The sequence below is a fragment of the Lithobates pipiens genome, unplaced genomic scaffold, assembly GCF_037356315.1.
Source record: "Lithobates pipiens isolate NorthernLeopardFrog02 unplaced genomic scaffold, aLitPip1_a1.2 Scaffold_19, whole genome shotgun sequence".
In the NCBI taxonomy this organism is placed as follows: domain Eukaryota; kingdom Metazoa; phylum Chordata; class Amphibia; order Anura; family Ranidae; genus Lithobates; species Lithobates pipiens.
In genome coordinates, this window is record NW_027507764.1 from 253638534 (window position 1) to 253665930 (window position 27397).

A 27397-nucleotide genomic window follows, 5' to 3' on the forward strand; every position below is an offset into this window, starting at 1 on the left:
ACTACTGGCTGAACTGGGAAGATCAAAATCACAAATGGTTTTTCTACAGAAGACACATTTTAGAAGTGACAAAATAACAAAACATAAAAATTATAGATTCCCTATAGTGTATCATGGTGCATCTCTGACTTCTAAGTCAAATGGGGAATCAAATATTTTTTCAAAGCAGATACCCTGAAAAGAATCTAAGAATTCCATCTAGGATCAAAAAGGACCTGGGGGTCCAAGTAGATGATAGGCTCAGCAATGGCTACTGCTAACAAAGCAAACAGAATATTGGCATGCATTAAAAAGGGGATCAACTCCAGAGATAAAACAATAATTCTCCTGCTCTACAAGACTCTGGTCCGGCCGCACCTGGAATATGCTGTCCAGTTCTGGGCATCAGTCCTCAGGAAGGATGTACTGGAAATGGAGCGTGGAGCGAGTACAAATAAGGGCAACAAAGCTGATAAAGGGTCTGGAGGATATTAATTATGAGGAAAGGTTGCGAGCACTGAACTTATTCTCTCTGGAGAAGAGATACTTGAGAGGGGATATGATTCCAATATACAAATACCATACTGGTGACCCCACAAAAGGGATAAAACTTTTTCGCAAAAGGGAGTTTAACAAGACTTGTGGCCACTCATCAAAATTAGAAGAGAAGAGGTTTAACTTTAAACTACGTAGAGGGTTCTTTACTGTAAGAGCGGCAAAGATGTGGAATTCCCTTCCACAGGCGGTGGTCTCAGCGAGGGGCATTGATAGTTTCCATAAACTATTAAATAAGCACCTGAATGACCACAACATACAGGGATATACAATGTAATACTGACATATAATCACACACATAGGTTGGACTTGATGGACTTGTGTCTTTTTTTCAACCTCACCTACTATGTAACTATGTAATTACAGATGAGGAGGGTCATCTCCTTATTGTAAAAGGAATTATAGATCAGCAAAGGTCACATTAGTATATATGTATCTTCCAAATGAGGACCAGGTCAATTGTTTAGAGACCTGTCTTTATATGGTGCATTAGCATAGGGAGGGAATTTTTGTGATGGGGGAGACTTAAATTTAGTTTTGGACCCTGTCTTGGATACATCTAGGGGCTCCTCTTGTCTATCATATGCAAAGATAAGACGAGTGAAAAAACGTTTGCATGATTTACGGGTGGAGGATACCTGGAGGACTCTTCATGTACAAGACAGGGACTACCCGTTTTTCTCAGCGAAACATAAATCATATACTCAAATTGATTATATTTTTGTATCTCAGACTGTCATTACATCCCTGGTGAGTGCTGATATTGGGCCATTCACTCTATCAGACCACGCACCGATAAACTGTATGATGGAAATAGGGGAATTAGAATCCCAAGAATGGCATTGTAAGATTAATGAGACCCTCTTAAAAAGATAAGGAATATGAACAAAAATGTAATCAGGAACTTGACTCCTTTTTTTTCTTAATACTGATTTTATTGACAATTTTAAGAATCTTACATAACCAACAAACAACCAAACACAAAAACAAAGGCAAAAAATAAGGGGAAGAAACACGCATAATCCACATCCTATAAGTAATAATACAGAACATACCACATTATGATAAAATATAAACATATACCCACCCACTGCCAAACCCTATCAAGAAGCAAAGGGAGAAAAAAAAAAAAAAAAAGGAAACAATTAGAACTACCCAAAATGACCACTCATGCCAAAGTCGCCTCGCTCAATCCAACTCTGCACCGGTTTCATATCCTATCTACAACCTCCAATCAGATTCCGTAATTCACGGGATTCTCTTACCATCTTCCATGGCAGCCAAATTTGACAACATTGTTCATAAGTGTCCATCTCCTGCGACAAGAGAGTCTCCATCCTCTCAATATAATCCATCTCTGAAATTCACTCAGTCAACGAGGGAGCATGTGCCGACTGCCAATCGCACGGTATAACCGCTCTTGCAGCTGTCAACCAGTGTCTCAGAAGGCCTTTTTTAATTATTTTATTCGAGCCAGGTAGGATGGATAACAAAGTGATTTGTGGTATGTTGGGAATAATTTCCCCCGTTACACGGGTACGAAGCTGGAGTATCATATCCCAAAAATTATGAACTGAAGGACATTCCCACCAAATATGTAATAACACACCTTTGGCAGAATGACAACGCCAACACAAGTCTGTGACATTTGGATATATCTGGCAAAGCAGTAACGGATAGACATGTGCATTCGCTTTCGTCCAAATGCATTTTCATCCGAATTTCAAGTATTTTCGTTATCGTTTTGACAAACGATAATGAAAGCACAGAGTCTGAAAATGAAAGATCCAACATAAATAAATGCTTTATTTTCATTTTGACACAGTTCGATACAGATAGGAGATTCGACATAACTCTAACAATAACAATCTGTGTTTATTTAACTTGTATCATAACAGTCCATTCATTCACACAGAGGCAACACGACTTCCAGCACGACTTTGGGAGGCAAGGCAACTTGGACATGACTTGAGTGTGAATCACAGCGCAACTTAAAACACGACTTTAATCTAAAAAAAAAAAATGCCATGCTTTCCCCTTCAAGAGCATACCAGGCCCTTCGGGTCTGGTATGGATATTAAGGGGAACCCCGCGCCAAAAAAAAAATGGCGTGGGGTCCCCCTCAAAATCCCCACCAGGCCCTTCAGGTCTGGCATAGATTTTAAGGGGAACCCTGCAGCAAAAAAAAATGATGTGGGGGTCCCCCTCAAAATCCATACCAGGCCCTTCAGGTCTGGCATGGATTTTAAGGGGAACCTCACGCTAAAAAAAATGGCGTGGGGGTCCCCCTCAAAATCCATACCAGACCCTTATCCGAGTATGCAACCTGGCAGGCCGCAGGAAAAGAGGGGGGGACGAGAGAGCGCCCACCCGAACCATACCAGGCCACATGCCCTCAACATTGGGAGGGTACTTTGAGGTAGCCCCAGCCCCCCAAAGCACCTTGTCCCCATGTTGATGAGGACAAGGGCCTCATCCCCACAACCCTGGCCGGTGGTTGTGGGGGTCTGTGGATGGGGGGCTTATCGGAATCTGGAAGCCCCCTTTAACAAGAGGACCCCAGATCCCGCCCCCCCCCCCCTGTGTGAAATGGTAAGGGGTACAAAAGTACCCCTACCATTTCACCAAAAAAGTGACAAAAAAGTGTTAAAAATTACAGGAGACGGTCTTTGACAATTCCTTTATTAAAGTCTTCTTTCATCTTCTTTCTTCTAGTCTTCTTCTTTCTTATTTTCTTCATCCTTCAGTTTCTTCCTCCATCTTCTTCTTCCTCCAATCCTCTTCTTCCTCTGACCTGCTTCTTCTTGGTCCGGTGTTCTCGTCCAGCATCTTCCTCCACGGCGTCTCTTCTTGGTTCTCAGGCCGCTCTGCGCAATGGGAGGCTCCTGCTGTGTGACGCTTCTCTTCTTCTGACAGTTCTTTTATAATGGAGGGCGGGGCGACCCGGTGACTCCGCCCCCTCCCCCCGACGCATGGAATCGGGTTGAGTGCTCAGATAAGGGTCTGCTATGGATTCTGAGGGGGGACCCCTACGCCATTTTTTTGGCACGGGGTTCCCCTTAAAATCCATGCCAGACCTGAAGGGCCTGGTATGGATTTTGAGGGGGACCCCCACGCCATTTTTTTTTGGCACGGGGTTCCCCTTAAAATTTTTCTTAATTTTTTTTTTCTTAATGCTAATGCTAATGACCAGTGTGCAATGCAAATAGCCTTAAAAAAAACATAGAAGACGTACAACAGTAGAATCCTACTATAGCTTGTAGTCGAAATATTCGACCGTGAATGTATGATTGCAGCCTCATAAGTGAGTTTCGCTGCTCCGTCGAATCTTCCTTAAACATTCCGACAGACACCATATGCCTTCAATGACAGATTTGACCGTAATTCATTTGGATTTTCGGACAAATGCAATTTTTTCACGGAAAACAAAATAAATTAAAACGAATTTTGGGAGTAACTAAATAAATGTATTTTTCGGACGAAAACGAAATTCCGAAACAAAATATTTCAGTCTGCACATGTCTAGTAATGGACATCTATACCATCGAGAAAGAAGCTTAAAGTTTGTCTCTTGTGCCTTAGTAGCTAACAACATATTATGAGTAAGAGTAAATGCTTTTTCCCATTCCTCTGTTTTAATGTGAACCTTCCAGTCTCTGTACCACTTATCTGTAAACTCCGGGAGATATGGATGGAGTCTAAAAATAAGAACCCTATACACAGAACACAAAATATGTTCTGCTACAGTTTCTTGTAGCAGAAGAGATTCAAAGGTATCTGGCTCTCTATTAAACACATCTTTAGAACGGAAAGAGGAAAGAAAAGATGTTAGTTGCCGATATTCCAGCCATTGTTTAATTAACTGCTGCTGTAAAGGGATCAAATTTGGTAATGATGGAAGCTCTCCCTGAAAAAGAATTTGGGATATTTGACAATTTGAGTCCTTGCTCCATATCAAAAAATGTCTCCGTGCCATTGCTGGGGGAAACCCTGGGTTACTACACAGGGGTTTCATTATTCCCACTTTTGGGGAGAGCTCCAGTTGGGTTTGCATTTTATCCCAGATACACAATAAATGTGCTGTAAGAAGAGGCATGGAAGAAAGTGGGCCCTGGACAGCGGTATCTAACCAGGGAAGCACCTGGAGATCAAAGTGGGGCAATTAACTGTTCTATGTGTACCCATTGTTTAAGATGCGAATGATGGAACCAGTTTACTAGTCTGACTAATATCGCTGGTAGTGGTATAGATCAGGTGCCCCCACCCCCCCTTTTTGCTTTAGGGAGAGATAAAATTCTCCTCTGCAATTTAGGTCTATTGCTTCCCCAGATAAACCTTGTAAAGGCAGATTGTAGCGTATTGAAGAAGGAACGGGGAAGCCCTATTGGTATAGTTTGAAAAAGAAAGAGAAAACATGGTGCTATGTCCATTTTTAAGATATTAATCCTCTCAAACCATGGGTAGTGGGCTTGATCATACTTTTTAAAGCGGTAGTAAACCCGCAATTTTTTTTTTTTTTTTAAAACCTGCAAAGCAAAAGGCATAATGAGCTAGTATGCACCGCATACTAGCTCATTATGAAATACTTACCTTAGAACGAGGCCCCGACATCTCGCCCGATCCACGCCGAGGGAGCCGACATGCTCCCTCGGCGTCTCTTCCGGGTATCGCGGCTCCGGCGCTGTGAGTGGCCGGAGCCGCGATATTGTCACTCCTGCGCATGCGCGCGGGAGATTTAAATCCGGCCGGACGAGCGCAGCCGGATTTTCACGGAGAGAACCCCCTTGTGCGCATGCGCCGCTGCAGTCAGCGGCGCATACCGAGGGGAATATCTCCTAAACCGTACAGGTTTAGGAGATATTTTTTTTACCTACAGGTAAGCCTTATTATAGGCTTTCCTGTAGGTAAAAGTTAAAAAAGTGGGTATACAACCACTTTAAGGATTTTTATTGTACGCTGCATAAGAGGATAATAATTTTCTATATAAAGCTTAGTAAGATCCTATGGAATTTTTATACCTACATATTTCAATGTCGAGGTACAGATCTTAAATGGAAAACTGTTCCTAAGAGCCTTAACTTGATGAAGTGACAAGGAAACATTAAGAATTGCTGATTTAGACAGATTTACCTTAAAATTACTCAGGGCTCCAAAACACTGGAATTCATACAGAATAGATGGCATAGAGACATGTTAGTTGGTGACATAAAGTAGCAGATCGTCAGCAAATACCCCTAACTTCACCTCCTGTCCATTCATTGGTATGCTTGTAATACAAGGATTTTGTCTAAAAGCTGTTACCAGATGTTCCATTTCCAGAACGAACAGGAGACGAGACAGTGCATATCCTTGACGCGTCCCATTTCGAATAGTGACATTTAGTGATAACGACTGGTTGATCCATATTCTTGCTCTTGTCTTAGTATAAAGTGCCATAATTTTTCCCAATAGGACTGGTCCTAGCCCACGTACACACGGTCGGAGATTTTGGCAACCAAATCCGTCGGATTTTGCCTGTCGGATTTAGTCTGAAACTGTTGCATACACACGGTCGGGCCAAGTTGTCTGATTTCGCGGTTGCCAAGAACGCGGTGATGTAAGCCATGTATGGCGGGACTAGAAAAAGGAAGTTCAGCACCACGTCCGGCACCCTTTGGGCTCCTTATGCTGATCTTGTGTTTTAGTAGAAGTTTGGTGAAAGACGATTTGCGCTTTTCAGATTAGTGATTCAGATCGCTACTGCTCTTCAGTTTGTGCTTGTCTTTGCGTATCTGATAATCAGTGCGTGCAGTCATTAAGTATTTGCTTCTCATTGTGGACTCTATCTTGGTATAGTACGCTTTGAAAGGCATTTTTTATTGTCTGCTTGCTTCTGCTATTCAGGTCGTCCTTTCAGGCCTTGCTGTTTAGCGTTGCTTTCTGGTGTCCGTTCTGACCAGCTGACCATTTTCCAAACATGTTTCATCTACGTACTCATCGTACAGTTTGTGCTGTGCAAGGGTTCTTACTTTGACTTTGATACAAACAAACATGTTTGGACGACCAAGAATTGGTTGCGCCAGCATCACCAGCTCTCCCACATGCCTTCTGAATTATTCTGGATTATTCTCAGGATGACGGACCCCGTTTTTCACTGTATGCTGGCTTTGTTGTCCCCTTATATCACCAGGCAGTATACCTGCATGCAGCAAGCCATCACTCCGGAGCAGAGGCTCATCGCCACGTTGCGCTACTTGGCGACAGGGAGAAGCCTTCAGGACCTCAAGTTCTCTACAGGCATCTCCCCCCAGGCTCTGGGGATCATTATTCCAGAGACCTGTTCTGCCATCATTCAGCTCCTGCAGAAGGACTATATTATGCTAAGATTTATCCTTAAACATCACATTCTATGTATTTCATGATTGCTAATGTCTTGCATTTCTTTCCTCATTCCCTAATTACCATCATTGCAATATGCTCTAATTCATATGCTCTACCCTTTGTCCTCATGCGGATTTGCCTCACTAACTTCCCCACCATGCTCTTCTTGGCCCCTAAAACTAGAGTCTAGTCACTTGACAATGTCTTTTGTCAGCTCCATAGTATTGCTTTCCCCTAAACACCCCCTAAAATCTCTACAAATGTGATGTGTGTGCTTCAATTCATGCAAAGTGACCTTTTTATTGTTTTTTGGAGTTGTGCCAAACTCATTAGTAACCCCCCTCTCCCCAACTGCTAGCTCAGCTGATAGCAATCTTCTATCTGATGACTTGACCCAACCCAATACACACGCTAAATACCTTTTTCATGATAACATTTATGGAACAATTCAGCAAAGCATGTAGTGTAAGGGCCTGCCTCAATACTTTCAAATGCTATTTTGATTTTTTAACACATTAATTTTCTTGCTATGTAATAGCAGAATGTCAAAATGTGCTTCCATTTTGTTATTCTGACACTTCTTACCTGTCCGGTGGGCTGGCAATAGTGTAACTAAGGAGGGGCTTCACAAAGTATCACACATTATTTAGGCATTCAGCTCTCAATCAAGTGGAGAGGGTTACCTCTCCTAAACATCCCCCCTCATTTTTTATCAAGGGCCCATCAGATGGGGGGGATGGAGGGGTTAGGACTCTCATAAGGGGATCTTATACTTTAGGCTTTAAATACTCAGTTAAAAAAATATTATACTAATTTTGTCAAAAAATGTGGGTGTCTAATCTGCATGCAATGTTGATTTGTAAAATTACTAGTTTTTTTTCTTGTGTCACTACACAGTGTCCTTCAACGCAACAGGAATGGCAGACTGTGGCCTCCCACTTTGCCATTTTTTTTAAAGTTGTGCCTTTTCAGCAACAGTGCAAACCCTAGTTCAGAGCGAGATGAGGGGACAGTCTCTTCTTCAGATAATCTTATTATGTTGTGGGTCTGCTACACACACACACCTTCTTTTTGTTAACTAATGTGTAGTGCATTACTGATCAAAATCATGCTCATTTTCAGCACCATGGCAGGAAAATGGCATGATTGTCCAAATTTACACCTCACTGTGGGTGCTTTTTACTAAAGGCACATCCACTATGCACTACAAGTGCACTGCAAAAGTACACCTGAAACTGCACTTGGAGTGCAAAGTGGAGTTGCCTTTATTAAATCGCACTCCTCAGCACAAACTCAAATTTCACTACAAATACATTTTAAGCCCAATGAAAAAGGAAGCCACACATTGTTGAGAATTCAACTTTTTAATACAAGCACATTCATATGTGCGTTTAGTAAAGGTTTTTACAACAAACCAAGATATTTTGGGTATCCAAAACCGAGTTTAATCATATTTATTTTTTACTTGTTTTTTTGTGTAAACAGGCATGTATCAAACCGTAAAATACAGAACACAGGAACTTACAAAGTTCAACTTGGAAAAGTGAAGACAATATCAGACATGAATATGTACAAACTGGGCTGAAAAATACAAATTTGGAAGATGCACACAGTGTGTCAACATGTGCTATCTCCCATCATGGGAGATCAATGTACATGCTTTGGGGCTGCAACCCCTTCATCTCAGACACTTTACACAAAACATGTACATTGATCCCCCATATTGGGAGATAGCACATGTTTACACACTCTGTGCATCTTCCAGATTTGGAATTATGCAAAATACAACATTTTTTTAAAAAAAAAGCAAAAATAAAACCCTATCTAGTTTTTTCATTTTCACACTCTCCCCAAAACATCAATGATGTTCTTCATTTTATATTTAACATCATTGATGTTTTGTTGTACAATTTCCAAATCTCTATTGCACCCCATTATCTCCCCGATCAAGATCTGGGCACTTTCACTGGTAAAACGGGAATCTTCCTCCACATCACCTAGAAAAAAAAAAAACAAACACACCATGTAATCCAAATATGGTGATATACATTGATGAGCTAACAGGAAGCTGTGTTCTCTGACACTCACCTGTTGTGGTGACAATTTGGCCAACCTCCACAATCTCTCCGTCTTCCTCCTCCTCCTCCTGCTCCTGCTCCTCTGTTTCTTCTTTTGGAAGTTGCCCTTCTTTGGGAGGGGTGTGGTCCCTGGTGTCCTCATACTTGCCGAGTCTTCTCTCCCCTATGAGAATGTAAACAAAGATTAATTAGCACACAGAGGGCATAAATAGGAATATGAAACATTGCTTGGAAGAGTAGTACAATTGTGTTTTTGGGCCGAGTTACAAGGTGAGAACATTATTGGGGACACTTTGTTAAGCTGGAATACTTCCCTACAGAACGATGTTTCATACGAACGAACGAAACCATGACCTTGAAAGTGGTAATTTTAAAATGCACAACATGAAATCAAAGCACATGGAGCATGTATGCAAGCAAGAATAATCATATGAACACACGACAACTACTTACTTTTTTTAAGAACACGCTTGATCCTTAGGTACTGCTCGTGCTCCCTCAGTTTCAGGTCTGACCAGCGTTTTCTCAGTTGATCCTTGGATCGGCGTACCCCAAAATTCTTCAGAAGACTCTTCACAACTTTATTCATGATCTTGGCCTTTCTGATATTTGGGTTTGGGTAAGGTCCATACTTCCCATCATAGTCGGTCCTGTTCAATATGTCGACCATCTCCAACATCTCTCCAAAAGACATATTTGAGGCCTTAAATCTTGTCTTCCTGGATCGGGACGTTTCAGGCTCCAGGCTTTCCTCACCCTCCTCCTCGTTAGTGGAACTATTATTGCGCACCTGCGTTCTCTCCGCCATGTGCTCTCCCCACTGCGCGGGAAGCGAAGGGGCGGGGAATAGTCTGGAAAGAACGTCAGGGGTGGGCGGAGTTTCACGCATGCGCACTGTATATAAATTGCCACACATGTGTATCGTCCGTAAGATCTGGGAGGAGAGTGTGAGTCACAGACGCGGTGAACGTCGAAAACAAAGGTAACATTTTTAACTTTGTGCTTCACTAGACTAGACTGCTTGTATCTAGGTCGCTGTTGGGACAAGATTAGGAGGGATTTTAATTGCATTATTAGTATTTTAGGGTTTGTCTTGTGTTGTGTCTTGCAGACAAAATGGACCCATTCAACAATCCCAACTTTATGGGGCTATTCCTCGAGCTCTACATGAAGATGCCCTGCCTGTGGCAGTTCCACAACAAGTTTTATTATGACAGATCAAAGAGGAACGCAGCACTGGAGAAACTGCTTGCTTTGGTGCAGATCAGGGTCCCCACGGCAGACATGACATATCTGAATCGCAAAATTGTGGCCATGAAGCTTACATATTTCAGGGAGAGAAAGAAGCACCTGGAGTCCTTGAGAGCAGGAGATCCAGATGCTGTTTATTACCCCAGGATGGTGCTCTTTGACAGGCTGCATTTTTTGGTAGACCAAGGGGTACCCAGGCCACCACTCAGGCCACCACTCTCCAGGCTTCCTCCAAGGCATCCTTCACCCCCAGCTGAGGCTTCTGATGTCCAACCTGGGCCTTCCAGGCAGCACCATGTGGTGGGGCCCAGCTTGAGACAGGTATTGCATTGTTGAACATATTTCTTGTGTTACATTTAATGATGTTAACTAGATGTTCTTATTGATCAGTAAGTTGAAATTTCTCAAAGTGGTTTACATCTCAATAGACAGTAGTGACCAAAAATTATTGGGACGGGAAAGAAAAATGCTGGTGTCAGAATGATAGTCTGTTCTATTTGGTAACAGTCAAATAGCAAAAGCCAGAAGCACAAAATGTTGTGATTGATGATCAAAAAACTAAAACTATGTCCCCTTTTCATACACAGGAAGACCTCAGTCGGGGGGAGTCTGTGGCAAGTGGCAGCCAGGAGGTCCACCAACGCTCTCCTTCTCCTCCTGCTCCAGCTACAGGAGCCCAGCCACAGCCTGGAAGGATGCCTGGTGGGAAGTCACAAAGGAAGACCAGAGAGTGATGACCTGGGTTGAGTCTGGTGTGCCAGAAGATGCAGCCTCTTGAAGATCACCATCCTGGGGACAGAAATGGCATCTGAATTTCCTGCTTTCTAGGACTTCAGGAGAAGACTTCTCTCCCTGAGATATCTACTCCTCAGGCCACCAATTTTTTTATATCTCATTTAGTCATGTCTGCCCTGGGGGCCAAAGGCTGCACCAAAGTTAAGAAGTTTCTCCAGTGCTGCGTTCCTATTTTTATTTTCGAGCAAACTAAATAAATTTTATTTTTGTTTGATGAAATACTTGTGTAATGTGTTATCCTTCAAAAAGTAGAGTTTATTTGTGAGCAGGCAGGTACATTTCCAAAATACAAAGTGAACTAAAGAACAAGGGGTACCAACACTAAACAACCTCCTGTAGATTAAAAAAGAAAAAGAAAATCTAAAAAATACAATAATGTTGTTGTTGTAAGTTTACACCCAAAAATAAAAAGTAAAAAAAAGGAGAAATGAACAGTGTCTTTAAAGGAGATTTTTAGGGAATCCCCCCCCCCCCCCCAAAAAAAAACATCCAAAAAAAACCCAAAAAAAAACAAACATTGTGTAGATGTGACTTAAACTAAAATTGTATTGCTGAAATGGTTAAAAAAGAGTAATGAAATCCGTTCAGGAGAAGTGTGTGTGACTATGAGCATCAAAAGAAGTTGGTTCTTGCAGCATTGTAAAGAACAAGAGAATGCGCTTGATGAATGATTTTTTAACATTGCAGAGTGACAAATGTGCTATATCGCTTACGAGCAGTAGTTTTACCTGAACGAGCGCTTCCGTGTCGGAATTTGAATGTGAGCATGTGTGGCACTTGGTCCGATGAAAATGCTCTACACATGATCGGATTAGGTCCGTCCGGCCCAGTTGGTCGGGAAATATTTCCAACATGTTGGAAAATTGAGTCGGACGGAGATTCGGATGGAATCAGTCCGATGCATACCCCACACAGTTGGATTATCTGACGACACGGTCCGATAAGACACATTCCGACAGATTATCCGACCATGTGTACAAGGGCCTAGTCCTATTTGGGTCAGAGTCTGTTCAAGAAACGGCCACCCAACACGGTCAAAAGCCTTCTCTGCATCGACAGAGAGAAAGCAAACCAGTAATTTTGCTGACTGAGCATAAAAGATAAGTAAAAGGGATTTAAGCGTGTTGTCACGTGCTTCTCTCTCTTGTACAAATCCAGCTTGATCTAAATGTACCAAATTTGGAATATGGGATTGAAGACGTGAGGCGATCAATTTTGCATAGATCTTAACATCTACCCCAATTAAAGATATAGGATGGTAGCTGGAGCACAACTTTAGATCCTTATCGGGTTTAGGGAGTAAGGATAAGCCGAACAACCCCGTAAACCTGCGTTACATCAGAGGGGGGCGGGTTCACCCACACGTCATTGGGGAAGCCAGGCTTTGCCACTTGCGTCAGAGGGGATGGGGTCAGGTGACGGGTGGCCCTGCCCTCCTCATATAAGAAATGTCAGGCTGCCAGGATCCCTGCAGTGTCTCCACCAGTGGAGACAGAGGATGGATGGACTGCGCTGCGCTGCACTGGAGGGAGAGATCACCCATTGCTGGATCAGATCAGCCATCGCTGGACTGAAATGATCTTCCGTCGCTGGATAGCAAGAGTGGATTACCACCGCTGGAATCTTTAAAAAAAAAAATATTTTAATAAAGGACTTTTTCAACGGTGTGTGTGTCTTTTTTTAACATTCTTTTACACTTTCTTTGTGAAATGGTAGGGGTACTTTTGTACCCCCTTACCATTTCAAACAGGGGGGCGGGATTCTGATAAGCCCCCTGCCCGCAGACCCCCACAACCACCAGCCAGGGTTGTGGGGATGAGGACCTTGTCCTCATCAACATGAGGACAAGGTGCTTTGAGGGGTCACAGACCCCCAAAGCATCCTCCCAATGTTGAGGGCATGTGGCCTGGTATGGTTCAGGAGGGGGGTGCTCTCTCATCCCCCCTCGTTTCCTGCAGCCTGCCAGGTTGCGTGCTCGGATAAAGGGTCTGGTATGAATTTTTAGGGGGAAATCCACGCCATTTTTTTTCAATTTGGCGTGGAGTTCCCCTTAAAACCCATACCAGACCTGAAGGGTCTGGTATGGATATTTAGGGGGAACCCCACGTCATTTTTTTTAATTTGACGCGGGGTTCCCCTTAATATCCATACCAGACCTGAAGGGCCCGACGTTTTTTTTTTTTTTCTTTATCAATGACTGTTCTCTGTATTACGGGGAGCCGACAATGCATTATAGCCGCGAATGATTTTAAATGACTTTCTTTCCTGCAGAAATTACACTTTGTGCAGGGACAGTTCTAAGCATGGGAAACATGCACCCCTTCACAGGCATACTATATACACCCCCCAGGTACGAAATTTAACTGCTCCCGAAAAAAACTGCCATTTTTAAAACTTTTTTTGCATTGATACATTTCCCCTGGGGCAGGACCCAGGTCCCCAAACACTTTTTAGGACAATAACTTGCATATTAGCCTTCAAAATTTCGAATTTGCCGCGAACACCCCAAATTGTTCAATGTTCACCAAACATGAGTTAGACTCGAACTCAAAGCTCATCCCTATTAAGGAACAGAGTAATAAATGCCTCTGGTGTCTGGGGAGAAAACCCGTTAATATCAGATATGCTATTCAACAAGCATAAACAGTGAAATAGAATCCTTATAGATCTTATAGAATTTCGATGTAAAACCATCGGGGCCAGGACTTTTACCCAATGGTGTATTAGCATCTTCGTCTAGTGTTGGAATGGCAGTTTCAGAAACAACGTCAGAAAATTATAGGGGAGTAAGATTATACAAAGCTGTAAAATAGTCACAAAAGGTCTTTTGGAGAGATAATGGATCTGAAGTAATTTCCCCAGATGGTAATGTAATACTAGGTATAAAGGTCACTGAGGAACGGAGATGTAAAGACCTAGCTAATGGCCTCCCAGATTTATCTCCATACCGATACTTTCCTAGAGCAAGTTTATATTGACTTCTACAATGGGAAACCTCCAAAGACTGCAACAAGGATGACCGTACCAAAGATATATCGGCCAATAGCTCCGGGGTTGGAGACCTTTTATGTGAAATCTCCAAAGCCCGGAGCCTTGACAAAGCCTCCTGTGTAGTTGCTGATCTTTATTTCTTTAAATGGGCTCCATGTTGGCTATACAATCCTCTTAATACCGCTTTCAAAGCTTCCCACTGTATAGGTAATGGGGTCTCGTCATGCTCATGATCAGCGATAACATTTTTAATTGCTACCAAATTGCCTGATGACATAGTGGATCCAACATAAGGGTTTAATTTAGCTGCCATGTCCAATCGACCCGTGAGGTCTGGGGAGGTTGAATTGTTAAAAAAAGAGGTGAATGATCCGACCATATAAAAGACCCAATGTCCATAGTTGGATTCCACTCCAGTAGCTTTGATCCCGTAAAAAAAGAATATAGCCTACTGTAGGAATGGGGAACTGAAGAATACTATGTGTAATCCCGCTTTTTAGGATTTAAAGTATGCCATAAGTCCAGCAATCAGTGTCTAAACAACTCTTTTTTTAACCCTCCCTGGCAGTATGATTATTTTAGATTTTAGGTGCTGAAAGCAGTAGACTTATTTTGCATGGAAATTTGGCATTTTATATTGTAGGCATGTAATTCTTAGGAATAACCCACTTAAATCTGTCCAAACCAGAGTCTAGTAGACATCATGGGTATGATAAATATTCAATAATGTAATCAAATCAAAAACACTGAAATTTGCTCAGTTGCAGAATTGTCAAATCATTATCGCTCAATTCTGCGACTGATTCCAATTTATTATCACTGTTTTCTAGCTGGTCTAAAACCATTTTTGATGTAAAGGGACAGTTTTGGTTTCTATGGACAATCTCGTTTCCAGGCATAAAGAACAGTTTTTATATTATAAAACTGCATGCAGGACACTGGACAGAACATTAGGGACAAAGGGGATGTGAAATAATTACATACAGCAATGTAATCTGTAAGATTACATTATACTGTATGTAATGTGTGTGTTTTACTTTTTGAATTTGGCGCCGTTCTCCGTCCCCGTGCATCACAACGCTCGCAGGGAATGGAGCCCGGCGATGTGATAGATCGAATGGAGGACAGCTCGCTCGTACAGCGGGGGGACATCGCTGGATCCAGGGCACAAGGTAAGTAACCTCTTCCTGGATTCAGCAATGTGATCCCGAGTCTGGCTCGGGGTTACCGCTAATGGTACTAAATTTTCACCCGGAGCCAGACTCGGGAATACCGCCAGGGGGGTTAAGGACTCTCAGCTGACTGTAAGAGAAATTTGAACGCTGGGATGAGGTGTCCAGTTGGGGTTCTAATACCATATTAAAATCTCCTCCTATAAGAATTGTACCCTCTGCAAACTCTGTCAAGAGATGAAGATATTGTGTAATTGTCGTTATTTGATCATGATTAGGAATATAGAAATTAGCGATCGTAAAAACTCAATTCCACAACCTAAGCTTAAAGAGATACCGGCCATTACGGTAGGTCATGTGCTCCAAGGCCAGTATTGGTAAACGTTTATGAATAGCGATGGAGACTCCCCTATTCTTTGATGAGGACATGGTGCTATGGAACCAACTTGAATAATATCTTCGTGAGCATGCTGGAATGCAGTTTTCTTTAAAATGGGTCTCTTGAAACAGCGCAATATTTACCCTAGCTTTATGTAGGGCATATAAACTTTGACCTCTTTTTAATTGTTTATTGATACCCTTAACATTATATGAGCAGAATTTCAATAAGGATGGTGAGGATAGTTTGGTAGTCATTTCCTAGCTTACAAAAAAAATTGAAAAAAAAAAAAACACAATGGTGAGAAAGATAACTCCCTCTTTGGATCTAGTCCTAGCCAGATACCAAATCAAAAAAAAAAAAAACACGCCTTACAGTACAAGTATGGCGTACCACAGGACAAAAAAAAAAGCAAAGAAAAGAAAAAGACAACTCATACCTGACCCTACCAGAGGGACAGTATACCTACAGGGGGAAAGTGGATACACAAAAAGAAGGCCCCCTAATGGGACCCGGGAGAAGGACCAACTTTTAGTATAATCAACAGTATATAAAAAATTTAAGCAAACTATTACTGCACAAAAACAAAAAAAAAGAATACTTCTTAATTACACAAATACAGGCCTATATGGGGGGGGGGGGGGGGGGCACTTTACTTCCCCTTAATAATATCAGAACCTATCCCCTAGATTCCTAACACATATTATCATCATCTTCATATATAATATATCAATATCATAATCACACTATTTATTCCAAATATCATTATTTCATTTCATCATTGACATACTACACAACATAATAAAAAAAATAAAAAAAAGGAGGGAACCCCTTCAGAAAGAAAAAAAAATTTCCATTCATTTTATTGAAAACCTTTTATAAGAGGGAAGGAACTTCCTGATCTTTCGGGGTGCTCTCTTAATACAGGAGCCTAGCACCCTTCGCCCCAAAACAGTGAGTATGACTGTGGCCACTCAAGGGGTGGAAGTTCTGGTAGCTCCAGGGCTGTTACCACAGCCAGAATATCTGGTATATTCATGGTCCATGAATACTTAACCACTTACCCTCCTTACAGATCTGTAACTGGAAAGGAAAGTTCCACGATAAGAAATATTATGGTCGTAACAATGCCAAGAGAGGTTTTAATGCCTTCCTCTTTTCTAGGGTGAAACGGCACAGATCTGACAATTGGATTGTGGTCCCTTGATAGTTGATTAGGCCTTTCACTCGAGCTTTCCTCATAATGTCCTCTTTTACGCAGAAATAATGCATTCAGCATATAATATCTCTTGGTTTAGCTGGGTCATGGTTTCGTGGACCCAAGATCCGGTGAACACTATCGAATTCCAAATTGACCCACTCAGCAGACCTCAATATAGAGATAAAAATGCTTTTTACTGTTTCTGGGAGATCTTCACCCCCCGTCGCCTCCGGTACCACTCGAATTTGAATATTATTCCACTGATTGCAATTATCTTGATCCTCTATAAGGGAGTACAATGTTTGTATTTGAGCTTCATGACTATCTAGTCATTGGTCCTGTGCATGGACGGCATCGGCCAAAACTGCAACAGTACCCTCTATCTCAGATGTTTTAACCTGAGTTGCTTTTAAGTCAGTTTTAACAGCCTGAATATCAGTGTGATATCCTTGCTCGAAACGCTGTACAAACGCCTCTATTTCACTCCGTGTTGGCAAGGCTTTTAAGAATTCACGCGGGTCCTCCACTTCTCCCCCATTTAATCCCGGGCCCATACCTGGTGTTAGTATAGGCGGCGGACACACGGATGGAGAGGGCAGAGGAGATACCCTCTGGGAAACACTCTGCGATTCTTTTATAGCAACTGCAACAGCGGACTCAGATTGTTGGGGAGCAGGACTATAAACTGGGAAGCACAATGGAATATAAGAAGGACTAAGAAACCCCAGTAAGCTGATATGTATCTTGTCTTATAGACTGACTCGCTCGTCGGTCCGTCTGCGGACCCACCTGTTGCTCTGTTGCCATCTTTGCTATTACGCTAGAGGAGCGTGTCTGTCTTCCGGTCGGAAAAAAGTCCTGAATACCAGTTTGTGAAGAAACAGATGTATTACCAGAGGCACCGCGTCTCATTTTGCCCATGAGAGCCAGGGACAGACCAAAAAACCAGAGTGTGGGGCAGGAGAAATAACCAAAAAAAAAAAACAGAAACAAAACAAAGTGCAATGCAATGTCAGTGCAGTATTAATGTATACAATAACAGCAGCGATTAAGCAGGGTTAAGCAGGAATTATACAGGTTAGGCCAAGGCCATGTAAAATATAATAGAATTATGCAGACTTATGCAGGCTATGCAGGTTGTGCAGGCTATATAGTTTATGCCATTATACAAGTTGTACAGGCATGCTTTGTGATGCTTTGTGATTATATCCGCTGTACAGGTTAAACAGATTCTGCCGATTTAGTGGGTTAAATCGGATATGCAGGTTATGCATCTTAAACAATCTGTGCAGGTTAAACAGTCTATGCAGGTTAACCAAGCTATGCAGGTTATGCAGGATATGTAGATTAAACAGGCTTTGCAGGTGATGCAGGTTATTCAGGTTATGCGGGTGACGCAGGCCAAGCCAGTTAAGCAGGTGATGCAGGTTATGCAAGTTTTGCAGGTTATACAGGTTAACCACTTAAGCCCCGGACCAATTGTCACCCTAAGGACCAGAGATCTTTTTACAATTTCGCACTGCACTGCTTTAACTGGTAATTGCGCGGTCATGCAATGTTGTACCCAAACTAAATTTGCGTCCTTTTCTTCCCACAAATAGAGCTTTCTTTTGATGGTATTTGGTATTTGCCTCTGCGATATATATTTTTTACGATATAAAAGGAAAAAGACTAAAAATGTAAAAAAAAAAAAAAAAGATATTTCTACTTTTTGTTATAAGAAAAATCGAATAAACTAAATTTTAGTCATACATTTAGGCCAAAATGTATTCAGCCACATGTCTTTAGTAAAAAAAATGTCAATAAGCGTATATTTATTGGTTTGGGCAAAAGTTATAGCGTCTACAAACTAGAGTACATTTTCTGGAATTTACACAGCTTTTAATTTATGACTGCCTATCTAATTTCTTGAGGTGCTAAAATGGCAGGGCAGTACAAACCCCCCAAATTACCCCATTTTGGAAAGTAGACACCCCAAGGAAATTGCTGAGGGGCATGTTGAGCCCATTGAATATTTTTTGTTGTTGTCCCAAGTGATTGAATAATGACACACAAAAAAAAAAAAGTTTACAAAAAGTTGTCACTAAATGATATATTGCTCACACATGCCATAGTTATATGTGGAATTGCACCCCAAAATATATTCTGCTGCTTCTCCTGAGTACGGGAATACCACATATGTGGGACTTTTTGGGAGTCTAGCCGCGTACGGGACCCCGAAAACCAATCACTGCCTTCAGGATTTCTAAGGGTGCAAACTTTTTATTTCACTTCTCACTACCTATCACAGTTTCGAAGGCCATAAAATGCTAAAATAGCACAAACCCCCCCCCCCCCCCCAAATGACCCCATTTTGGAAAGTAGACACCCCAAGCTATTTACTGAGAGGCATGTTGAGTCCATGAAATATTTTATATTTTGCCACAAGTTGCAGGAATATTACAATATTTTTCTTTTTTGCACAAAGTTGTCACTAAATGATATATTGTTCACACATGCTATGGGCATAAGTGAAATTACACCCTAAAATAAATTCTGCTGCTTCTCTCGAGTACGGAGATACCACATGTGGGGGACTTTTTGGGAGCCTAGCCGCGTACAGTACCCCAAAAACCAAGCACCGCCATCAGGATTTAAATATAAAACGTTACCAAAAAATACTGTTAGTGATCGCAGGGATCAGGCCTGACTCTGCAGTTATGTGTTTAGTGTTTTGTAAGTGACAGTGATCGATCGATACTGCACTTGGGTGGGCTGGGCGGAGGGGCAAAACGCAGGTGCTAGCAGGTATCTGGGCTGATCCCGCTAACAATGCGTTTTTTTGGAACCCTAAACTGCTGGGGATGCTAGTATAGATCTGATCAGATCAGCTATTGATCTGTTCAGATACTATACCACTACGGGAGGTGTATGCTTTGCGCGTGGGTGTTAGCGGTACTGGCACTAACCTAGCGCTGCCTGGGGTGATGCAGACCCTGACCCTAAAACCTAATTGATATCACCCGCCGGGTGATCAGGGGGTTAAACCTTTATTGGGTAATAAATGGTGGGTGCCCTGATGCTATAAAAAGCAAACTAACTGACCAGAGTCACCCGTAACACTTATACGGTGATCACTGGTGAAAGGGTTAACTAGGGGCAATCAGGGGGTTAAAATCTTTATTAGGTAGTATATAGGGGTCCCTGACGCTATATAAAAACCTGACGGGGAACCTAAATAACTAACTGGCTAACCATCGTCACCAGTGGCACTTATACGGTGATCGCTGGTGAAAGGGTTAACTCTAGGGGCAATCAGGGGGTTAAAATCTTTATTAGGTAGTATATGGGGGTACCAAACGCTATAAAAACCTGGTGGTGAACATAAAAAATAACTAGCTACCTAGCAGCACCAGTGACACTAATGCAGCGATCAGAAAAATGATTGCTTAGTGACACTGGCAAAAGGGGGTGAAAGGGTTAACTAGGGGCAATCAGGGGGTTAAAACCTTTATTGGGTAGTATATGGGGGTACCTAACGCTATAAAAACCTGGCAGTGAACATAAAAAATAACTAGCTACCTAGCGGCACCAGTGACACGAATGCAGCGATCAGAAAAATGATTGCTTAGTGACACTGGCAAAAGGGGGTAAAGGGTTAACTAGGGGCAATCAGGGGGTTAAAACCTTTATTGGGTAGTATATGGGGGTACCTAACGCTATAAAAACCTGGCGGTGAACCTAAAAAAATAACTAGCTACCTAGCGGCACCAGTGACACTAATGCAGCGATCAGAAAAACAATTGCTTAGTGACACTGGCAAAAGGGGGTGAAAGGGTTAACTCTAGGGGCAATCAGGGGTTTAAACCTTTATTGGGGGGTAGGGGGCTACCCTGGACCTAACTGCCCTGACAGTTTTTACTGGCACAAGTGACACTAAATGCAGTGATCAGTAAATAAATGATCACTGCAATCAGTGACACTGTGACTGGGAGGGGGGGGGGTGGGGGGGCGATCGAGGGGTGATCGGGGGGTGATTTGTGTGCCTATGTGTACCTACATGTCAGTGTAGTGTTTGGTGCACTTACTATGTGTTCTCCTCGCAGTCCGGTCAAAAAGACCACCCCGAGGAGAATGACATCACTTCCTCCCTGCCTGTGTTTACACTACACAGGCGGGGGAAGCTTCTCATTCGCCAGGAGTGATCCAGAGGGGATGGCCAGAAACCAACGGCCATCCCCTCATCCCGGATCGCTCCAGAAGGGAAACGGACTGCCGCAGCCATCGGGAGGGGGTCCGATCGGACCCCCCAACCGCTGGAAGGCTAGCACGTACATGTACGTGCTTGTGCCTGTCGGTGCCATTGTACCGACGCACATTGCCATGCGGCGGTCCTTAAGTGGTTAAGCTGGTTATGTAGATGATACAAATAAAACAGGTTATGCAGGTTATACTGGTTATGCATATTTTGCAGGTTATGCTGATTATGCAAATTAAGCCGGTTATGCAGGTGATAATATGCAAATTATGCAAATTAAACAAGTTAAACCAGTTAAGCAGGTGGTGCAGGTTATGCAAAATATGCAGGTTATACAGATGATGCAACTTATGCAACTTTATGCAATTTATGCAGGTTAAGCCGGTCAGGCAGGGCATGCAGGTTGTGCAAATTATACAGGTTATGCAAGTGATGCAAGTTATGCAAGTTAAGCCGATTAACTCAGGTTAAGCAGGTTATGCAGATTATGAAAGTTATACAGGTGATGCAAGTTGTGCAGGCTAAGCCAGTTAAGCAGGTAATGCAGTTTATGCAAGTTTTGCAGGTTATTCAGGTTAAGCAAATTATGAATATTAAGCCAGTTATGCAGATGATACAGATTATGCAGGTCAAATTTAGCAATTATGCAAATTAAGCCAGTAGGCTGGTGATGCAGGTTATGCAGGTTATGCAGCTTTTGTAGATTAGACCGGTTGTACAGATGATACAGATGATACTGGTGATACAGGTTACGTAGGTGATGTAAAATATGTAGATTAAACAGTTATGAAGGTTATATCGTCTCACAGGTTGTTCACAGGTTATGCAAACTACCTCCCACACTCCAAAGACATGCAGGTAGGTTAATTGGCTTCTGTCCAAAAATTGGTCCTAGTATATGAATGGGGACCTTGGATTGTGGGCTCCTTGAGGGTAGGGACTGATGTGAGTGTGCAATGTACAGGGATAGGGACAATTGTTGACACTCATTCTATGGACTGGTGTCTTTATTCAACCTTACTAACTATGTAACCATTGAATGCATATATGTATACATGATTTATATATGAATGGTATAACTGCTTTTATAGATCTAGGTTGTAAATAGAGTAGACTACTCCTTGGAAAACACTCTTTAGACTTGTATGGGGCTCGATCAGGCAGTAACAATCCCTCCAGCCACAGAGCTCTATCTATCATCTCAGCAAAATTGCTTCCTTTTTGCGTTTTGACCACCCCATCTCTGCAGTCAGGCCAGAATAACTTTGCACAGTTCAGCAACAAAATGGAGCACTGTCTCTTGCAGGTTCTCCTCACCTGCACACACAGATTATGCAGTCTCATGCATAAACACAGTTCATATAACAGATGAACTTACCTGATTATAGGGATCTGATAGTAATAAAGATGGAAGAACCGCGCTATTCAGCACCAGGAGTGGGTAAACACAAGCCTAAACCGGCTAGATATAAATCCTATATTTATCTTGTATACCTGTATGTGAATGATTCTAGGTTGCTGCCCCCCCACAAAAAGAGAATCCCCTTGCAAGGGTTTCTTTCAAGAGTGGAAACAATATAACAACCGGGGAAACTGGCGCTACCTATTTATCATGAACCAAAACAGGTACTCATTCCACCTAAAATAATAAATAATAAATATAAATAACAACTAGGGTTTACACCCAAAAAGCCCTAAGACTTTCCTGCTCCTATTGCTATTGAGCCCAGGAAGAGAAACAAAAAACAGCTCCGCCCAGAAGATATTAAATCACACAATTTGTATAGTATGTCTCCAAACCAACGCAAATTCTGTAAGAAGCTGAATATCAAGAAATAATAATGCTAACTGCGATTAATCGCAAGAACGCATCAGTGCTAAAGTTAGCCACCAAACTCCCCACTAGAATATAATGTGACAACCTTAATTTCAAAAAGAAACCATCCAGTGAAAACCAGAGAGAATTATCATAGAGGTACCAAGTGTAACAAGCTTAGTATGTGACTCAGGCTGGGTTCACACTGCTGTGGGGGGAGATCCGGATGTGATTCGCACCGCAAATCACATCCGATCTCCGTAGCGATGCGAGTACAGCCATACAGATAGTATGGCTGAATTCGCATCGGTCCCGCAGCAAACTCGCACGGGACCCTTTTTTTGGTCCGCAACAGAATCGGATCGCATGGGGGTTCACACCATGCGATCCGATTCCTGTTCGAGTCGGCAGATCGCACTGCGATATGCGGACGGATCTGGGGGTGTCATTAACATATCATTGACACTCCCAGCCGTCCGCATAGGGCAGTGTGAACTGTCGGCGGGAGTAATGCGATGCGGGAAAACGCAGCGGATTTGCGGCGTTCCCGCATCGTAGCGGTGTGAACCCGGCCTCAATGTGATTATAACTTAAAATCGCATATATGCAAAAATATAATTGTGCCAGTAAATAATTTTACCTATTTACCTAAAATCACATAGGTGCAATATTATAATTGTGCCAGTAATTAAATATATATTTAGTGACAAAAATATAGCCCAGTAACTAAATGTGAAAAAAATGTGCAAATGCTATTATAACTAAAAAAGAGCATAAACAATACCAGGTGAAAAAAATGTATCTATATACGCAAAAGATTGTATATAATAAGCAACCTGATCATATAACACGACCCCTAGTGGTAAAAATGCAAAAATACTCTAAATGATAAAATTAATAACACTCGTGAATATTTAAAAAAATAAAAAATAAAAAAATAAAAATAAAAATAAAATAAAAAATAAAAAATGAAATAAAGAATAAAAATAAAAATATATAATATTAATAAAAAATAAAAAATAAAACCAAAAGATAGTCCAAAATAAATGTTCAATAGTGCAAATCCAAAAAAATGTTCATCAAGTGACTTTAGTGCTTCCTGTGCAATCTTCACCGTGACTTCCGTGCTCCCCCACCAGGAACCCCACTCACCAAAAGAAAATACCCCTGCAGGGGTTGTTCGCCTTCAGACTCAATCTCCCGATGTCCGGCTCTTTACCCTGTAATTGGTGACTGAACGTATCCAAACGGGAATTCCATATATCCTCATAAGAAAAAAATTGGAGTCTCCATAGTGTAATCCATATAAAAAAATCAATTTATTTTCACAAAAATGATAAAAAACATATAAGAACAGCCATAAAAAACAAAAAACAAAAACAAAAAACAAAAAGATAAAAGTTCTATATATGACCACAGCTCTCATATAATGAGAAAAAACTGTGGAAACGCAGTCCACCAAAGGGATTAATATATTAGTTCCTCCGAATATTCCGGTATTGCTCCAGAAAACAACATATGATTAGACAAAATGAAAGAAAAAACGCTAATTTGCTCTCTGTCCCGGGGAAAACCAGAGAAACCTCCTACAAATAGAGACCTCTGAATGGAATAGAAACCTCCCTTCAGGGCAACATACCGGGATTTACCCTTGTGAAGGTGGTAGCTCTAATGCTGCACTCCCCCTTGGGATAGAGTCCTTATCGCGTAATTTTCAAAATCCCCGCGGATGCCGTACGGTGGATACGCAGCTTGCGCTCCACCTGCGTTCCAACCACCGTCGGCGATCCGGAAGTGACGTAATCAGCGTAACACCGTCAAACGCGTTTCGTCATTGAAGTCTTCAGCGGCGGTGTCACGCTATTACGTCCCGTATGTTAAATAGGAAAATCTCAGATGATCTAATTGGTCGTTGCTCAGATTGAACACCCAATCAGGCAACAGCGGAAAAAAACTAATATACGAGCGAACAGGCAATCTCCCTACACAGACAGCAGTCTGCTTATACAATAAGACAGCTATCTCCTTGTACAAATCGAACGAATAAGGCAGCATTCTCTTTATACAACCCGCCTGTAGATAACATCCACTCCCAAGGCTTCAGAAAGCGAGGAAGGACATACTGTGCAAACCCTAAAAATAAAACGACTCGTATATGACAATATGTATATCAAAACAATCAGAATTAATTTCCAATTGCAATTTTCACCCACCATTTAGGTACATTAACCCGAAGGATGATCTATCCCATGGGGAAATCCAGCGATAATTTTACTTCTCCTTCCTTTATAGACCTTGATGACCCTTTTTTACAAGATGGTTTATAAATGTTTTAAAATAATAACACAAGCATTTAGGGATATTCTCCAGGGAATCATTCACTTATTAGGACTAAGGGGATTGTAAGCGGTAAGTATTTAAGGAAAAAACCTCTATACATCTCATTGCAATCCAGCTATTATACAGTAAAAGTGACCATAACTGTTTATAAATGTTTTAAAATTAATAATACAAACATTTAGGGATATTCTCCAGGAAATCGTTCACTTATTAGGACTAAGGAGATTGTAAGCGGTGAGTATTTAAGGAAAAACCTCTATACATCTTATTGCAATCCAGATATTATACAGTAAAAATAACCATATGCAAGCTAATATTTCCTCTCTCTACAATATGTAGGCCAGGATAGCAGACAAGAAAAGAAGGAAAAAAGGGGAGTAAAGATGCCACACATCATACCCAAAAACTAGAAAATAATACTAAAAATTGATTGAAAAAGGGAAAAATATTTATACTTATAGAAACATAAATGTTTATATACAAAAGAGTAGGAAACCCAAGTCCAACCCATCGATACCCATAAGAACTATATATCAAAAAATGCATACATACATAGGCATGCATACATACACATGCACATGCATACACACACACGCATACGCAAACGCGTGTCCGTGTATGCACAAACGCGTGTCCACGCATATAAATCAGAATACCAAATTCATAAAAAGGGGGCGGAGAAGAAGAATAAATCCCATCTGTGCCATTCTCCAATAATCAAAACAGTCGCAAGAATGCAACATTCAAACAGAATTAGTGTACATAGAAGGGAATACGTAATGAGTAAACCTAATGATATAGAATGCCATTATTCAACATAATTCAACATAATATCCAAAAATATGTTGATTTTAATCTCTAGCCAATTAATTAATAGGGAGCACATAACACTTTTCAAAACGCAATGAGGGACAACCATCAGGAAAGAAAAATCTATGGATTTGCTATGAAACAGTTCAGATCTATATCCAGGTTGAGGCCCCGTGGCACAAGAGACCCCAACCTGTATATCCAAGCGGTTTCGTTCTGCGAGATGAGGGTGGTTTTATTCCCTCCCCTCCAATTTCCCTTAACGCAATCTATCCCATAGAATATTAAACCAGATGGGTCTCTTTGGTGGAATTCGTCAAAGTGACGGGAAAGGTTATGATTTGGGAACCCTTTCTTGATATTGTTGATATGTTCCCTAATCCTAACGAAAAGGGGACGTGTGGTCCTACCCACATACTGTAAATTACATGGGCATTCTATAACATACGTTTTCTCCGTGGCTGTTTCTTGCTAACTTTACATGGAAGACATTTCTGGCATCTGTAAAATCCCTTCAAGTCATTGAATATTTTTATTTGTCTCGGTGGATCAATGGCATTCTGTACTAGGAAAGAACGTAAGGTGGGGGCCTTTCTATATACAAAACAAGGCTTTTTAGGGAGGACTTTGGATAATATTTTGTCTTCTTGGAGTATAGGCCAGTACTTCTTGATAATTTTTTTCTAGGTCCCTGTATTGGGTGCTAAAACCCGTAATAAATGCCAGTTCCCTCTTTCCCTCTTTCTTCTTTTGTTTCTCCAATAACGATTTCCTCTCTAAACCTCCGATATTATTCTTTAATTGGAGTAGGGGTTCCGGCTTATATCCTTTCTCTTGAAATCTCTCTATGATCACGTCTGCTTGGAGATGGTAATCTTCTGTAGAGTGGCAATTTCTTCTCAATCTTAGCAACTGTCCCTTAGGAATGTTGTTTTTCCACTTAGGGTGATGACAACTGGTAATCGGGATGTAGCTGTTTCTATCCGTTGTTTGTGTGCCTGCATTCTCCACCAAGTGTGAAGGACTAGCATCAAATGTAGAGCTTTAAGGACAGGGGGTTTGTTTACCCATTTTTATTAAATGAAATTTCTGCAAACAAACATAGGTTTCCCTCGCAGGGGTTTTCAGAATTCCTCATTCCATCAACAAAATGACATTCAGCCTAGTTGGCTCTCACTTGCAGCATTGCTGCTCTGGTCTTAAATTCCAGGTCCTCGTCTGTCTCGTACAGACTGTTTCACCAACCACCTTGGTGCATATAGCTAGCAGCCTCTTTCTGCACTGGCTCCTACCTGGAGCACTCCTGGTACTTGGACTTCCTATCTGGCGGGGTGGAGCCCAGAACCATGGTCAGGTTACTACTAAAAACCCAATACACACCTGACCAATCAGTATGTTGGCTGTTCTCAAAATCAGGACCCAGGACTAGGGAT